Genomic DNA, 9,731 nt, shown 5'->3' on the forward strand with positions numbered 1-9,731 from the left:
GCTGAGCAGGAATTTGAACTATGATTTCCTAAGTCCTACCCCCTACACAATTTTTGGCATCAGAGGTCAGAACCCAAGTAAAGTCTACATTATACTTGTGAGCTACTGGGCCCATAACCTGTTATACTGGGTCCACAACCTGTTCCTGATAGCATGTCACACCTTAACCAGTGTGGTCAGCAGATTACCTGTACCTCCAGCAGCATATTCCAGCAGAACATCAGAGTATGCTTGCTCTCCAGTTGTCAGCCTTTTTCAGAGTGCATGGTTAAGAAAATTCCTTGCCCATATAGTTAAGTTCAAAGCGTAAAATATTTAAAGACAAGTATAAACATGCCAACCTAGCAGTTTGAAAGCACTGGAAGCTGTAGGCTGGCTCTCTCGGCCAATAACACGAGATGAGTGCCGCAACCCCAGAGTCGGTCACGACTGTACCTAATGGTCAGGGGTCCCTTTACCTTTACACGTTTTCTACATAAACTTAAGAAATGCTGGTGCATCACAAACTATGAAGAGCAGTTCCCAGCACAGCACATAATTCAATGGAATATTTGTGAAAAGGATTTTAGTTGAAGTTCCATATAAAGTAAAAGGTAAAGGACCCCTGACAGTTAAGTCCAGTCGCGAATGACTGTGGGGTTGCGGCGCTCATCTTGCTTTACTGGCCGAGGGAGCTGACGTTTGTCCGCAGACAGTTTTTCCGGGTCATGTGGCCAGCATGACTAAGCCGCTTCTGGCAAACCAGAGCAGCGCACGGAAACACCGTTTACCTTCCCACCGGAGCAGTACCTATTTATCTACTTGCACTTTGACGTACTTTCGAACTGCTAGGTGGGCAGGAGCTGGGACCGAGCAACGGGAGCTCAACCTGTCGTGGGGATTTGAACCGCCGACCTTCTGATTGGCAAGCCCTAGGCTCAGTGGTTTAGACCACAGCGCCACCCGTGTCCCTTCCCGCGTCCATATAAAGTACTAAGTACTAATTGGATTTTAATATTTGTCATGTGACATAAGGAGTCTCATACCTTGTTAAACTGTTGGGGCCAGACAATGGCTTCTGCATTAATGATAAAGTTTCGGTCAGGGGAGGCTCCCCTCTCTATGGTCCCAATTTTCCCTCTAACACAAGACTTATTGGGAAACATAATCCAGTTCTCAATATTGTAGTTGCATGGCAGCTCTCCATTCTCATCCAAATATAGCCTGCCCATTGAAGTATTCAGAAAGATTTCTCTTAAAAAAAGGTGGAGCTGAAATGGAAAGGATATACCGTAGCAGCATTAAGGAAATACAAAACTATACTGACTACCTCAGCATTGCTCACTTTGAGCTGTTACGAATTGGGGCCAGGGGTGGACTTCGGGCTTCCCAATTTCAGTAGCACCCTGTGCAAGCCCAAAATTTGGTGCCCCTCACTTCTCACCTTCCATTCTGCATGTGCAGTAGAGTTGTGATGCCCTATACCGGTAGCACACTCCTTGGCTCAGTGCCCAGCACAGGGCAAACCAGTTACATTGCCCCAAATCTGCCTCTGATAGCTCAACTAAAACTGTATGCCTTTTTCAGGCATTCTATTTATTTATTTATTTATTTATTTATTTATTTATTTATTTACTTACTTACTTACTTACTTACTAACTTTAAAAAAACCATTTATAGACCACATTTCATATAAAATCACAAATCTTTTTACCCGGTTAAGTTCTTTACACATTTAGCATTTAGATCTTTTTGTATTTTGTATTATATTATCTGTAGTTTTGTTTCCAAAACTGATTTGAGCTGTATTTTATTATCTTGTTTTACTGTATTAAGAACTATCTTGTTCTCTTTTGACAAATAGCTGTATATAAATGTTGAAATATAAATTTACTTGGGCATGGTGGAGGAAGCATTGCACTGGGAAGAGAGTTCTCATATAAGCATAATGAGCAATTATTATTATTTACCTCTACCAAGAGCCTCACGAATTGGATTTGCCTCAGAAATGGGTCTCATTTGTAAATTTGATATCATATTTGGGGCAATGTACTGCCGTTTGCAGAAAGGGAGAGAAAATACCTGCCATGGCTGTAGCCTTTGATGTTCCAACCTGTCTCCTCCACCAGCCACCAACATCCACTTTGATGTAGCTGAATAGGCAGCATTTAAGGCATGTGCCACAGCTTGGACATTGAAGTAAGTGATGTAGCTGTCTTGAGACAGGGCTCTCTCCAGCTCCTCCTGGGGCAGCGTCTCCAGTTTCTTGTTCTGCGTGCATCTTCTCCAACATTTCACAGACATCACATGTTTCGAATATGAACAATGAAATGCTTTCTGCCAGAAGTGATGAAGAATATAGGAAGATGGCTTATAGTAGTCACACTTAGTCCTTTCCCCCATCTTCATCATGAAGGACAAAGACCCGTGGATGTGCTGGAATAAATTAGGGGGATAAGATAAAAACACATTGATGTCCTTTAAACCTATTGTGATCCAGACTTTTGGCCCAATTTGTCCCCCAAGTGCTTCTTGTAGCGCCATGATTGGAACCCACCCCATGCGAGTATTTTCATAGTAAACAAATACGCCCAGTTGTCTCCATAGGACAAATGGTTCATTCAAACTGAACATTTGATACGGATTCTTTTCTGGAATTCTTTTTGATAGAGCAATGCAAATCCCATTGCTGATCATTGGAGGTGTCAAGCCACTCATAAATCTTTCTGCGTCATCATTCTCTGGAGCTAAGAGGCCAATCCTTGTCTATCTGAAATGCAGGAGCAACTTGATAATACCCAAGTATTGACTTTCTTCTTTGGGGACCATTCGGTACAGAAAAGGGAACTGAGTCTTATCATCAAGAACTTGAGGAACCAACCCATAACTGATCTAGTAAGGAAAGGAAAAGATTGGTGTTTTGTTTTGTTCCAGGATAAGGACAAGATATTTATTAACCTGAAATGATTAATATCTAACAACATTTGTGCTGGCTGTGACTAACTGGAGTTAGTCCACAAAATCTGGATGATTCCAGGTTAGCCGCTGGCCTCCCGCCGCCCCCCCCCAGCTGCCGATCCGGCCATAGGGCCGGATCAGGCCCTCACAACCGCCACCGCCGGCCTTTAAAGTGCCTTTTTCTAGGCCCTGGAACGAATTAATCCATTCCCAATGCATTCCTATGGGAAACCTCGTTTCAACTTACGAATGTTTCTACTTACGAATGTGCATTCGGAACGGATTAAATTTGTAAGTAGAGATTCCACTGTACTTGTTATAACTAACTAAAACTACATACATACAGTGTTCTTGCTGAAACCCATTGGATCTTACGCATGTGAATATGAGTTCATAGAATCATGGAGTTGGGAGGGATGCCAAGGGTCATCTAGTCCAACCCCCTGCAATGCAGGAATCTCAACCCATGGTATCTCATCCAATTTGAAACCATACTGGACCCTGTTTAGCTTTGCAAATGTGCCAGCAATTTTCTTGCTGCACCATATGAGCAAGATTAAACCACCCTTTAATTATTAAGCATTGCCAATGGTGGCTGGTTCATTAGGACCAATGGGGTACTGCCCCATCAACTCAGCTAGCCTCAGCCAGCTCCCACCCACTGGCCTCCTTATTTTTAAGGGTTGGGGTGGCTGCCAGTTTCCTCCTCTTCAGTGTCAGTGCTCTCATTGTAGGACTCGATAGGGAAAGACCAGTGTTGGATGGATCTGTTTGTGATGGGTTCTGCCTCTCTACCTATGGTTGGGCAGTCTACTTTCTGCCCCACCTTGGCACCCACTACTCAGTCAACATTGAATATTCTCTCTAGCATGGAGTGGGGGTTACTTTCCAACACCAAGAGGAAGGGATCTTCTGATAGCAGTTTCTGGAGATCAGGCACAGGAGGAGAAATTGGTCTTGTCGTTCTTTAAGCACCCAAATTGGCTCAGTCTGATCAATGACAGATTTAAGGGAAGTAAGTGATTTGTCCAATAAGTCTCTGCAAAGAGGGGGAACATCTCCCAGCCCTCAAAGATGATCACAGGGAAGAGGATTTAGATGCTTTAACTGTATCCAGATGGATTATTTTGGCCAGATTAAGCAGCGAAAGCACTTTGGCAAGACTGCAAATGGGAGAAGCATCTGTTAAATCAGACATTATACAAACTCTATCATGCATTTGTGGGTTGGATCCAGGTTAAACATAGGCCTGTTTATTCATAATGACAGCCTGCCAAGTTTAGCCTGTGTTCTTAAGAGAAAGTGTGGGAAATGCTTAAATGGACACAATGTTTATGCAAATTAGGGCTGCTTTGCATACATATTTCAAGGCTGATTTCTTGGGGGAAATAGTTCACCTTTCTGGTGTATGTTGACGTGTGTAATGAAATGTTGGTTAATATATTGCTCTTTGCCATTGAAAAAAAAATAAACAAATAAAATCCCCCTGAAACCAACACTTCTTAAATGGCAATCCTATATTTGCTCACCTAGGAGCAAGCCCCATTGAACTAACAAGACTTCCTTTTGATGGAGCAGACATATATAGGGATGCACTGTCAAGCTTAGAGCTTACGTATCTCCCCCCCCCCATTGATTGCAAAGGAACTTGAGGCAGTACGCACATTGAACTTTTTAAAACAAGAAAAAGAAATTTGCAATAAATCTGCAATGTTTGTGCGTGGGAAATGTAGGTTCTCAGCTAACTGTAGCATACTGCTAGACATCCCAGTGAGATGGGCTAAAAGATTTCCTCCTCCTTTACGGGTTGTTGGCATCTGTCTGTCTCGGGAGACAATGGAGGAATACACCTTTGGGGCTGAAGTCAAACTGTTGGAAGGTTTCAGCGCCTGCTGTGGCTGTAAAGAGGGATACAGGAGAGACATGTCTTGTGGAAGATGAAGGTGTCTGTCTGGTTGTGCTGCTGCACAGCGTTTCTTCTCTCTGTGCTCTTCCCAGCTGTTATTCCTTCTCTAAGTCACTTCCATGGACGCACAACCTATCTGTCTATCATTTGCAGACATCTTTGTAATGCAGAGAGCACCTGGCAATGGACCTGGTGCCTGAAGCCAGCTCCCCGTAGAGCACGTCCTTAGGGCAGAGCACGCCCTTATAAGTAAACAAATATACTTACAAACATACTTAAGGCACTGTGTGGTGCTGTTGCTGGCTTGTACCACCATGACCTTTCCAAAGTAGCAAGTTGGTGCTTGCACGGGCAATTATTGAAGTCATGCAATGTTTTTGCAGAAGTGCAAAGATCAATAAAAGGGAAAACCATGCTTTCCTATGCCTAAACATTTCCAGATGAAAAATAGTCTCCAAGGGCTGCACTTTTTATTTTATTTATTTAAATAAGTTGATGTTTTCAAGGACGATGGTTGAAGTCACAATTTTTGTGGAAGTGCAAAAGCTGATAAGTGTGAAACGCATTCTGTTGCATGGCACTCCAATCTTAGAGTGGTGTGAGATTCCAGGGGTTCCAATTTCCTCAGAATGAGAGACAGCAGAGACTGTGGTGTCTTTATGATATATGGTTTGTTTACACATATATACAGCCTGAGCCTACAGTGGAGGGGCTCACAGTATTAACACTCCAGAGAAGGTCTTGCTTCTCCCACACCCACAGCCTTGGATTCAAACAGAAACTATGCATGGCTTTGTGTCTCTGACTTCTGCCTGCTTCTAGCCACCTCACATACACTCAAGCTCCAATGTTTCCCCAGTGAAAATAGGGATGCCCTAAGGAAAAGAGGGACCTTCCAGGATCAAATCAGAAACCGGGACGGCTTCTCTAAATCAGGGACGTCCCTGGAAAATAGGGATACTTGGAGGGTCTGTTCACATTGCAGTGAGGAAATTAAAGCCATACCAGGACTGCAAGGAACTGTTCCTTGTTTGGTCAAACAGGTAGACTTATTCCTGCCCAGACAAGAGAACTGGTGGAGGCTGTGGAGTGGGACCACTGAGGGGTGTGGCCTGGGGAGAGAGTGTGTCACCTGAGGAAAGTCTTGAGGGTCAGACTGAGAGGTACAGAGGGATTAATTACCCTACCACCCAATACCTGAAGTTCCCCATCCCTGGTCTAGGGAATGGGTGGGCAACCTACAGTCTGACTGGTTCTTTTCAAGCAATCAGTCTAGCAAAAGCCACATGTCTTTCACCTGGCATCCTGCTGGATGGAGGGAAAGAGGGGTGGGAGAGGGATGGCTCTCCCCACCTTGGTCTCTGACTTTAGCCCTCCGCACCACTGGCATATGGGCATCTGTCCCGCCCCCCAACACCAATTGCACACATGTATGCACACCTGGGAATGCATCTCTCAACAGGATAAAAGGTTTCCCCACTGCTGGTCTTGGAAGACTAACTCTTGCCTGCCAGTACAGTAGTTCATTTATATGGAGCTCAGTGCCTGTTTGCAAAAGTGAGCTGACAGTTTCATGGTTGTTGTTGTTTGTTGTTTTTACTTTCTCTTGCACTCTAGCTTTTTAGTTCTCCTACCCCCTCTCTGCAATTAATCAAATCAATATATGGAGATGGTGGAGCATTGCAGCGAAACAGTACGGTGCCCCCCTACTCTCAGGGGATTCCAGGAGCAGATAATTATATTAAACTGTTTTCAGAAGGTTATGAACAAGAGAAGTGCCAAGAAGTGAAAAATGGCCCTGTTTTTCCAATACAGCTTTTCACTGCTTGCCTGTTTATAAGAACTCTGGGTTTCTGTTCATGCTTAAACACACACACACACACACACACACACACACACACACACGTACGTGAGGCAAAATGCATTGCAGAAGCCCAGAGATTTTGTTTAAAATATAAATCAGCCCCCTAAGGCTGCAATTATTCTTTTTTGGGGGGATGAAGAAAGCAGGTTGGCTGGCCCAAGACCATCCAGCAACCATCAAGTCAGAGCAGGGATTTGAGCCCAAGTTTCCTATGTCCATTGCCAAAACTACATCTACGTTGCACTTAAAAAACTAAATGATTGTTACCTTTCAGCAGGATTGCAAGAAGTGGTAGCATAAAATAATTGTCCTCCTTAACCGGTTGCTTAACTGTTGGAAGTTTGGGTACAATTCTTCTTCTTCTTCTTCTTCTTCTTCTTCTTCTTCTTCTTCTTCTTCTTCTTCTTCTTCTTCTTCTTCTTCTTCTTCTTCTTTATATACCCTTCACCCTAAAGTCCAGGGGTGGGTTCCACCATTAAAAACAATATTAAAAACAATTTAAAACAACTTGTGGAGAGGGGTTTGCATGAGGGGTTATAAGAGATAGAGCAAGGAACCTCCAGATTCCCAGGCTATCCCTGTACCTTTGGCCTCTTTGCTGACTTTAAAGGCATCTTTAAAGTTAGACTGGTGCCTCTTAGCCTCCTTACAACTCTTAGCCTCTTAGCCTCCTTACAACTCCCCTCCCCTCCTCCTCCTCACACTTCTCTCTCAGACCTCAAGATAAGAGGTCACTTTGGATCCATCCTAGGAGAACGAAGGAGCAAGCATGGCTGCCTTTATCTAAAGCTGATTGTCTGGCCATCGGTCCCAGATACTTTATCTGAGATCTCCCACCCCCATATTACAGGGGGTTGGACTAGATGACTCTTGGGATCCCTTCTAGCTCTACAATTCTATGATTCTATTTGGCTCAGTTTCAGTTTTAACTCTTTCCCTAGTACCCGTTTTCTGCTTCCAGCTGCCTTCCAGCTGCCTTCCCCCACCCCTGAGTATTGCACTAGATACCTAATAGCCTTTACCTAGCCCTGTATCTGAGGAGAGCAGCTTGTGTTTTATTTTGAGCAGAAAGGTGACAGGGAGAAAAATGCTTAATCACCTCTTAATCCTCCCTCCATGACTCCTCTATGCCACCAGCTTAAAAAATTCTTGATTAGGTGAGCCTACCCAGATATTCAATTTTGTTAGATAAATCAGTTGAATATATTATTTAAGAAACAAGAAAATGCACAATAATAAAGACTAGAAATGTGCCTTTAAGGAAATCAATGAAGAATTTAAACAGAAGATGATAGGAATTCAAATTAACTGTATGATCCAAGGTTATCGGCTACAGATACTGAGCAGCAATTAAGAGACTGGTAAAAGTATAAAGTTATGTTTCTTTTCTTATAAGTGACCACAAGTGTATAAGAAACATTATGCACTCCATTTCTACTCGTTTGCCCTTAAAACAGCCACAACTTATATCTATATTTTGATAATATGTCTACTATTTTTAATATCAATTTTTATTGCTAAATGAACATTTTAAAACGATTTACCAGTAAGTGAACTGCTGAGAGATATATTCTTTTGATCAATCTGCATATAAACAAATAAAATAAAATTTGCAGCCTCCAAAGGGTGCTTTTTATCTGGAAATGTTATCTGGGGCATTTATATTGTGAGGAGGGTTTTTTGAGGGAGGTGAGGGGTGCCTACATGATGCCTGAGTCCTTTGTAATTCTTGGGGTCTGGGACCCAACAGGGGTTAAACCCTAAAGGAGTTATCCATTGTTGAACTGGCTTCTTCGTGAGTTAATGGCCTATGTACAGTATGGGTTGTTACTATAACAAAGAAAGCTGCTCTGTGCTGGAATGGCCCCCTCCCTCACCTGAAGGTTAGTGAGAAAGACCCTCCAAGTTTCCATATTTTCCAGGGACAGTATCCCTATTTTCATTGGAGAAATGTTGGAGGGTATGGAATTATCCAACCCCTGAGCCATCTGAAGACAATCCTCTACACAGGGAAGGGTTGTTTTTTTAAAATGTTTAACGTTTTATTTCCCCCCCAGTAGTGATGTATGGAAGTGAGAGCTGGACCATAAAGAAGGCTGATTGCCGAAGAATTTATGCTTTTGAATTATGGTGCTGGAGGAGACTCTTGAGAGTCCCATGGACTGCAAGAAGATCAAACCTATCCATTCTTAAGGAAATCAGCCCTGAGTCCTCACTGGAAGGACAGATCCTGAAGCTGAGGCTCCAATACTTTGGCCACCTCATGAGAAGAGAAGACTCCCTGGAAAAGACCCTGATGCTGGGAAAGATGGAGGGCACTAGGAGAAGTGGACGACAGAGGACGAGATGGTTAGACAGTGTTCTCGAAGCTACGAACATGAGTTTGACCAAACTGCGGGAGGCAGTGCAAGACAGGAGTGCCTGGTGTGCTATGGTCCATGGGGTCACGAAGAGTCGGAAACGACTAAACAACAACAACATATATGTTGGAAGCTGCCCAGAGTGGCTGGGGCAACCCAGTAAGGTGTGTGGGGTATAAATAGTAAAATTATCATTATGGAATGGGACGTCCCTATTTTCATCGGAGAAATGTCGGAGGGTGTGTGTGAAGACAGATTTAATAACCCTTTTTCTTATTAGTAATGGCAAGAATGGTGACGGCAAAACATGACTGTGCGATGGCACCACCTTCCCTAGAATTATGATAGAGTAACGGAAAACACAGGTGGCGCTGATCGGCGCCTAGGGCTTGCCGATCAGAAGGTTGGCGGTTTGAATCCCCGCAACGGGGTGAGCGCCCGTTGCTCGGTCCTGGCTCCTGCCAACCTAGCAGTTTGAAAGCATATCAAAGTGCAAGTAGATAAACAGGTACCGCTCCAGCGGGAAGGTAAACGGTGTTTCCGTGTGCTGCTCTGGTTCACCAGAAGCGGCTTAGTCATGCTGGCCACATGATCTGGAAGCTGTACACCGGCTCCCTCGCCCAATAAAGCAAGATGAGCGCCGCAACCCCAGAGTCGTCCGCGA

The sequence above is a fragment of the Zootoca vivipara genome, chromosome Z (assembly GCF_963506605.1).
Source record: "Zootoca vivipara chromosome Z, rZooViv1.1, whole genome shotgun sequence".
Lineage (NCBI taxonomy): Eukaryota > Metazoa > Chordata > Lepidosauria > Squamata > Lacertidae > Zootoca > Zootoca vivipara.